The sequence below is a fragment of the Cebus imitator genome, unplaced genomic scaffold (genome assembly GCF_001604975.1).
Source record: "Cebus imitator isolate Cc_AM_T3 unplaced genomic scaffold, Cebus_imitator-1.0 Scaffold484, whole genome shotgun sequence".
NCBI classification, from domain to species: Eukaryota; Metazoa; Chordata; class Mammalia; order Primates; family Cebidae; genus Cebus; species Cebus imitator.
The window spans coordinates 511,823-520,705 of NW_016107799.1; the positions used below are offsets into that span (position 1 = coordinate 511,823).

General features: G+C 38.6%; 1 protein-coding gene and 1 long non-coding RNA gene across 2 annotated transcripts in view; both read right to left on the reverse strand.

Moving 5' to 3' along the window:
• JMJD1C (jumonji domain containing 1C) overlaps positions 1 to 8,883 on the reverse strand; it is a 287,926-nt gene that overhangs the window by 264,163 nt on the left and 14,880 nt on the right. The window lies entirely within an intron of this gene.
• On the reverse strand, positions 942 to 3,134 carry LOC119468729. The gene is made up of 2 exons (XR_005197491.1): positions 1,819 to 3,134; positions 942 to 1,113 (listed from the first exon to the last, which is right to left on the reverse strand). It is a non-coding gene; the product is annotated as an uncharacterized LOC119468729 (long non-coding RNA).

An 8,883-nucleotide genomic window follows, 5' to 3' on the forward strand; every position in this document is an offset into this window, starting at 1 on the left:
ATATATAACATTGAACAACTTCTAACAATATGTGAGAAAAGAAAAGAAAAGCAAAACCAATCAGATTTCCACAAGCTCTCGCCTCTTTGTCACTACTTATCTTCCTACAGTATCTCTTCCTTCTTTCCTGTTACTGGGGAGTAAGTCTATGGTACTAAGGCCAACTCTGCTACTACCTAAAGACAGTGCTAACAATTCTTCCTTAGTTGCATCATCAACTTAATCCTATCTCTGAATTGTTTCCATCAACATACATATGTTTCTAATCAACAAAATTCAAACATATTCTCTGAGCTTCCACCAAATAATGGTAGATATACAGCCTTTACAAAAAGTTTCTATGATCCACCTCTTAGAAACCCAGCAGACAACTGACTCTTAGAAGAGAGAGAACTAGCAGATTGCTTCTGGATATTTTAATTGAAGGTATCTTCCCTGAAGACTGAGCCTCAAGGTTACTGACCTTTATTACTGTACTGTCTACTGAAGTCTACCTAACACCAACTGGGTACAACCAAGTTTAGTAAAGAAAACATAAAAAGGTACCGTGGTAACTGCTTCATACAATTTCTCTGAATTCATATAACAACCCTTTTAGGTAAAACAGTATCTATTTATAGATGAAAAAAACCATGGTTCAGGGAGATTGAATCATACAAGTAATAGTTATGAAGACAACCTATTAACACAAACAAGTAAAAGGAAAAGTGCTTGAGGTCAGGGAAAACTTCCTGGAAGAATTACGCCTTAAAAGGACAGTAGGAATTAACCAGGCACAGAGTAGGTGAAGTGGCAAAGGGATTGTAGGAAAAAGGGACAAACAGAAAAAGGCAGCGTGTAAAACAGTATTGTATATACAAACGAACTTAAAGCTCTCTTAAATCCATAGATTTAGAAGACCCCCCTTTTTTACATGGTTTAGACTGAGTCTTGACAGTCACCTCATTCTGGAACTCCTAAAGGTGTCCTCGGATTCTATCACCAGGACCCAGTATAACACAAAAGAAAGTGGACTCTGGAGTCATAGGACCTGGGTTCAAATGCCAGTTATCAGTTACACTATGCATGAGCTTGAGAAATTCTTCTAGCCTCTTTATTCCTCAGTTTCCAGGTCTATAAAATGGAAAAAAAAAATAGCAATGAACTTATAAAGTTTCCACGGGAACAAAATAAGTTAATGCATATAAAGTGCTTAAGATTAAGACAATGTGTAGCATACAGCAAGTACTATATTAATGGAAACTAATACCAACTATTCCTCCCTTCCTCCTGCATTAGATCCTAAGTCCTTTTCATAATTATCTCATTTTGAATTCTCTTCTCTCTGTATTCTCAAGCTTTACTTAAATGCCCTCTTTTCAGCTTTCCTTTTCCAAGCATCACCAAATTTTCAACAAAATCACATTATAACCAGCTGTTAGCAAAAAGGGTTAACTCCAATATACGGTGGGAGTAAAGAAAACTCTGACTTTGGTCCCCTTGTACCGCCACACTCAACTCTCTTCCTTTATTTTTATTCTCTCAACTACTTTCAGTCCTCTGGCCTCAGTTATTCTATGGCTATTATAATCACCTTAATAAATACCTTTGTATTCTGTTCCTCTCAATCCTCTTCTCAATGTTAACAGCTTAAGTGTTTTTGAAGCAGGGGAGAGCCAAGTGAGTAACATCTACCAGACATCTAAATATTCAGAAATATTTATATAGCACCTGTTACTTGTTAAACACTGTTCTGTGGACTACACATCTAAGATGTTAAATGTACATACTGATGACTAGTCAAACTAACTGGTGAGATCTTAAGTAAGAAAGTCAGACCTGGTAAAATGATGTACAGACAAGCAACCAAAAATACTGTCCAAAGATTCAGGAAGGCTGATCGGGAGAGCTGGGTTTTGCCATTAAAGGTTAAAAAGTATAGTGAACAAGTCCAGAAGTAGAATGCCCTAGATTGCCAGGGAGAAAAAAAGTAAACAATTTTTAAACCTGGGTATATATCAGTTTGATATCAGTTACTCTTAATAAACCTAGGATACCGGAGAACTTACAACACAGTTTATATTACATGCACACACAAAATATATTAAGACAGTTTTGAACATATATGAAGGATGTATGTGTAGTCATATTTATTCTTTTGAATTGACTCCAAAGAGCCATTAAACTTAAAATTTCTATAAAGCAGAGACTTAGATCATTATATCATCTGTAACTTCTGGCAATACAGCAGAATGTTATGTATTTAATGCACAAAAAATAAATGCCTCATAATTGAAAATGTAACCAACCAGAAAATGGAGAGAAAGTTTTAAAGATGGCATAAAAATGTGCCAAGCATTTCCATTTCATACCATACATTTCTTGTCTCCAGGCAAACATTCACATTATTCTCCTCTCTGGATTGTAGTCTATTCATCAAACACAAACAACTCTTACCCATCCTTTATTTAATCTAGCTTCTCCATTAAGCCTTCCTGTCATAGAAACTACAATAATGCCACACTTCATAACGTTCCTTCTCTTAATATCTATAGCACTTATTACCACATAACCCAGTCCTTAATTATTCAGGAGCTTTCTTCCTCCTAACACCAAATACATGATGTCTTTACCAATACCATTTCTCCGACTCTCTGATATCAACAAGGTGCTCTACAATTCAATTCAATTCTGACACTAACTACCTAGAGTTAGCATCAGACTCTACAGATTTAAGTCTCACAAGACTGCTGTTACTTCATAACACCAGTCACAAGCATGGCGTTCCCCAATCTTCTGACTGATCAACTGACCAGCAATAAACTGGGGGCTCCCATGACCCCTCCTCAGGTTTGGTAATTTGGTGCAATAACTCACAGAACTCAGGAAAGCATTTTACTTACTAGATTATTATAAAGGATAAAACCCAAGAACCACCAAATAGAAGAAATGCATGGGGTGAGGTAGGAAACAAGGGAGCTTCCATACCCTCTCTCAGGGTGTCACCCTCTCAGCTCTCCAAATTCCATCATTTACAGGATTCTGTTTTTGTTTGTGTGTGTGTTTGTTTTGTTTTGTTTTTAACACAGGGTATCACTCTGTCACCCAGGCTGGAGTGCAGTGGCAGGATATTGGCACACTGCAACCTCTGCTTCCTGTGTCAAGCAATTCTCCAGCCTCAGCCTCTTAAGTAGCTGGGACTACAGGTGTGAGCCATGACACCCTGCTAATTTTTGTACTGGTTGTAGAAATGGGGTTTTGTCATGTTGCCCAGGCTGGTCTCAAAGTCTTCGGCTCAAAGGCACCCACCCATCTTGGCCTCCAAAAGTAATGGGATTACAAGCGTGAGCCACCCAACCCAGCCTTTTTATAGAGGTTTAGTTACATATGCCACTGGTAATTGACTCTATCTCCAGTGACTCTCCCCTCCCCGCAGGTTAGGGCATGAAGATGAGAATGTTCCAAATTTATAATCAAGATTTGGTCTTTCTGGTGACCAGTTAACATCCTGAAGTTACCCAGAAGGCCACCAAGGGTTGCCTCATAGAACAAATGACACTCCTATCACCCCTATCACTCAAGAAATTCCAAGGATATCAGAAGCTCTCTGCCAGAAACTGGGAACAAGTAACAAACATATTTCTAAATGCACTACAACTGTATACAGTAGTATGAATCAACTGCTGAATACATACATTCATCACCTTTCTCCATTAGAAGTAGAAATTCCTTGAGAATGGGTCTATGTCCTAAATGCTGTCAGCCTACAACACTGACCACATGCTTAATCAATACTTGATATTTATGCATTCAAAACATTTACTGAGAGTCAATTCGTAACAGTGACTTATGGGTCACTTAAACTATATTACATGCACACACAAAATATATTATGTGGTAATAAGTGCTATAGATATTCAGCGAAGGAACATTATGAAAGTGTGGCATTATTATAGTTTCTATGATAGGAAGGCTTAACGGAGAAATTGGATTATATAAAGGATGGGTAAGAGTTTTCTGATTTCATATATGCATGTTACAGTTTTCTTTTCTTGGCTTTACTAGTTTTTTCGAAATAAAAAGAACGCATCTCAAAGAATTAAAGATAAATTTTTAAAAAATTCTAGCACATTTCTATCTAAACAAATAATTATTGAATACCCAGTATCTTTTTTTTTGAGACAGAGTTTCACTCTTGTTGCCCAGAATGAAGTGCAATGGTGCAATCTTAGCTCACTGCAACCTCTGACTCCCAGGTTTAAACAATTCTCCTGCCTCAACCTCCCTACTAGGTGGATTATAGGTGTCTACCACCATGCCCAGCTAATTTTTTGTGAATACCTACTGCCCAGCTAATTTTTTGTGAATACCTACTATTTACTAAACAATGTTCTCAATATTGGGCGTACAGTTTATCAAAGATGACAAAAGTCCATTTAATGGAGCAATTTAATTCTAATGCAGAAAAAGTACAATGTTTAGTATGGCAGAAATAAGAGACAAGGGCCAGGTGCAGTGGCTCCCACTTGTAATCCCAGCACTTTGGGAAGCTGAGGAGGGAGGGTCGCCTGAGGCCAGGAGTTCAAGATCAGCATGGACAACTTAGTGTCACCCAGTCTCCACAAATTTTTTTTTTAATTAGCTGAGTGTGGTGGTACACATCTGTAGTCTCAGCTACCTGGGAGGATCACGTAAGCCCAGGAATTTCAGATTGCAGTAAGCTATGATCACACCATGGTACTCCAACTTGGGTAACAGAACAAGAACCAGTCTTTAAAATAAATAATTTTTATTTTAAAAAAGAAATAAGAGACAACGCAAATAGAGCGATATTTGGTGATAGATGATAGAAAATGTTGAGGGAAGAGTAAAGAGATCAGGTTTAGATAAGGTAGTCTTCAAAGAAGACCACGATAAGCAAGCATGCTAACATTTGAACATACAGTACTTACCTGAAAGAAGTGGAGTCATGTAGATATCTTTGGAAAAAATATTCTAGAGAGAGAAACAAGTGCAAAGGCCATACAGGGAGACCAGACCTGGCATGTTCAAAGAACAGCAAGAAGGCCAATGTGGCTGGAAAAAATTTACCCAAGTTAGAGAGTAATAGAAGACAATGTCAGTGTGGAATGACTACAAGCAGGATATCATGCAGAGTCTCTCAGGTCTTAAGAAGGCCTTCAGCTTTTATTCTTAAGCAATTTAGAAGCCTTTGGAGGCATTTGACCATAGAAGTAACATAATCTAACTGCTAGCTACAGGTATTATAGACTTTTGTGGGTACTAGTTAGGAGGCAGTTAGATATCTAGTTACAAGGAACTAGTTACGTGGCTACTAGAAACAGACTCAAGAGACTCTGAAGAGGAAAATCTAGGCAAAAGATAATGGTAGTTTGAGCTAGTGTAACGGTAATAGAAAAGATGACGTGTTGGAATTTGAACTCCATTTTGTTTATTTATTTTTGAACGACAGAGTCTCACTCTCGTTACCCAGGCTGGAGTACAGTGGCACGATTTGGGCTTACTGTAGCCTCAACCTCCCAAGCTCAGTTGATTCTCCCACCTCAGTCTCCCAAGTAGTTGGGTCTACAGGTGTGTACCACCACACCTGGCTAATTCTTTATATTTTTAGTAGACACAGGTTTTCACCATGTTGCCCGGGCTGGTCTTGAATTCCTGGGCTTAAGCAATCTATCCACCTTGGCCTCCCAGAGTGCTGATATTACAGGTGTGAGCTACTGCACCCTGCCTGGGATCTGAATATATTTTATAGATAGAATCAGCAAGACTTTGCTGACAGTTTGGATATGGGATGTGAGAGAAAGGAGTCCAAGACGAATGCAAGTGACCTAAACTGGAAGGATGTAGTTGCTATTTACTGGATGATGATGACTCAGAGCAGAGCAGGTTAGTATCAGGAGCTCAGCTGTGGACATATTAAGTTTGAGATGCCTATTAGACATCCAAATAGAGACAATGAATAGGCTACTCTAATAAGAGTCTGAGATTTAGGGGAAAGATACAAACAAGGACATAAATATAGAAGTTTACAGCATACAGATAGTTTTAAAGGTTATAGGAATAGACATGACCAAGAACAAGAGAGTAGATAAAAAAGACGTCCAAGAAATTGGCCCCTAAAGGACTGTAGATATGAGGAATACCTTCCACGGAGAGGCAAGAAAGACAGATAGGACAAAAACCAAGTGACCATAAAGTCCTAGGATGCAAAATAAACAAAGTACTTGGAGGAAAAGAAGGCAATTAACCATATTAAGTGCTGCTGATAGGCCCAGTAAAATGAAGACTGGGAAATAATACTTGATTTTAAAAAGTGGAGGCCACCTGCAATCTGGATCACAGCAGTTTCCTTGGAGTAAAGGGGACAAAAGCCTTTCTAGAGCAGGTGTTCAAGTCATAATAAGAGTCAAGAAACTGAGGACAGTCTGTATAATATCAATCATGTTACAAGGCTAAAGAAGGCAAAGATAGGCTGGGCACGGTGGCTCACGCCTGTAATCCCAGCACTTTGGGAGGCTGAGGCAGGTGGATCACAAGGTCAGGAGATCGAGACCATCATGGCCAACATGGTGAAACCCTGTCTTTATTAAAAATACAAAAAATTAACCGGGCATGGTGGTGCATGCCTGTAGTCCCAGCTACTTGGGAAGCTGAGGCAGGAGAATTGCTTGAAACCAGAAAACGGAAGTTGCAGTGAGCTGGAATTGTGCCACTGCACTCCAGCCTATTGATAAGAGTGAGACTCCGTCTCAAAAAAAAAAAAAAAAAAGCAGCCAAAGATAGAGACTATTTTCCTTACAAACTAGAGATTGCAATTTATCAGGAATCACCAGTAAATTCCTATCTTTGCAACAAATTCTGTTATTATTATATTAATGTTTCAGGTTATCTGTGAGGGATAGGTATAATTCTAAGGACAAAATATCTGTAATCAGAAAAAAAGTGACAAAACAGCATTTAAATAAAAATTCATCTTCTCAAGAGGCTCTTAAGAGGAAGGAACAGTAAGTGTTAATAGTCACATTTTTATCAAGCAAGTTTCTCAAGCTTGAACTCATACACAGCCTCCCACAGAGCACAGCACATCACAAAAGCACTCAAAGGTTTATAGCTTCCCTGACCTCAATTCAGTTCTTCTCCATGTTCCCACATTATTTCTACCAAGCTTCTCAGAAGCCTCCTCTTTATCACCAGAGTAAAAAGCAGGCTACAGTATCTGCAAAATTTTGGAACAGAGGAAGAAAAAAACTATTAAAGGTACAAAATGGTTATTCATCTAGATTCCGCTTCATTTTTATTTTTGTCTGTAACAAACTTCAACATTGCCAGACCTCTTTCATTTCCCAATGAACAATTAAAGCGAGCAGTCAAATTTCACTAAGCTTATATATTTTCCTTCATATCTGCTGGGTACTCTAATGAGAATGATAATATTCCAAATTATTTAGAAGGACAAAAATAATAAAGGTAACAGTTTATAGCCTGAAGAGATCAAATCTTATTTTCTACGGTTCTGTGGCATTGATATTGAAACTAAAAATAATCAGCAGTATAAGTGCATTGATCATCTAATTGGGATTTGTCAAGCATGGGGGAAGGTGAAAGGCAAAAATAAATAAATAAAATAAAGAGAAAAAAAGAACACTTTAAAGACAAGATATAAGGATTTTAAGTGCTTCCATTCACTATTCATTTGTGAAAATCAGAACTTTTTTAAAAAATAAGAAAAAAAACTTCCTAGGCCAGGCGTGGTGGCTAACACCTGTAATCCAGCATTTTAAAGGGAGGCCAAGGCAGGGGGATCACTTGAGGTCAGGAGTTCAAGACCAGCCTGGCCAGAATGGCAAACCCCGTCTCTACTAAAAATACAAAAATTAGCTGGATATGGTGGCACACACCTGTAATCTCAGTACTTGGGAGGCTGAGGCAGGAAAATCACTTGAACCCAGGAATCAAAGGTTGCAGTGAGCTGAGACCACAACCAACGCACTCCAGCCTGGGTAACAGAAGCGAGACTCTGTCTCAAAAAAATAGAAAGAAAAAACATCCCTGAAACAAAGTCTAACAAAGTACTGTCAAAACCTGGATTACTGCTTTTCTGTCCTATGTAAAAAAATAATAAGGACACAACAGACAATAAATTAATACCTAAAGTACCTATCCTCTTCCCATCTTTTGTGTATTATTGAATTTAGTAAAACTAAACTACTTTATTTTAATCTTATTTTATTCTAGACAGAGTCTCACTCTGTCACCCAGGCTGGAGTGTAGTGGTGTAATCTCTCACTGCAACCTCTGCCTCCTGAGTTCATGGGATTCTCCTGCCTCGGACTTTCAAGTAGCTGGGATTACAGATGCACGCCACCACACCCAGCTAAGTTTTGTATTTTTAGTAGAGACGGGGTTTTATCATGTTGCCCAGGCTGGTCTCGAACTCCTGACCACAAGTGATTCACCCGTCTTGGCCTCCCAAAGTGCTGGAAATACGGGAGTAAGCCACTGCACCCGGCCTCAATACATTTTAAAATTTCACAAGTACCTTGGCCAAGAATTAAGAAAGTATAACCATTTGTTGTCTGAAGTGGATACATTCTAACCTCTTATTTCCTCAACACTACCAACATTACCTGAAGGAAATACATAAGAAAAAGTCAGTTTGCTATTCTCCAAATTTTAATCCTTGCTAAAGTAGAGTTCTAGAGAATAAAATCATTCTCTGAAATTTGACATAATTAGCCAGGTGTGGTGGTGTGCGCCTGTAATCCCAACTACTTAGGAGGCTGAGACAGGAGAATCACTTGAACCCAGGAGACAGTGGTTGCAGTGAGCGGAGATCGTACCATGGCACTCTAGCCTGGGAATGACAGGGCAAAACTCCGTCTC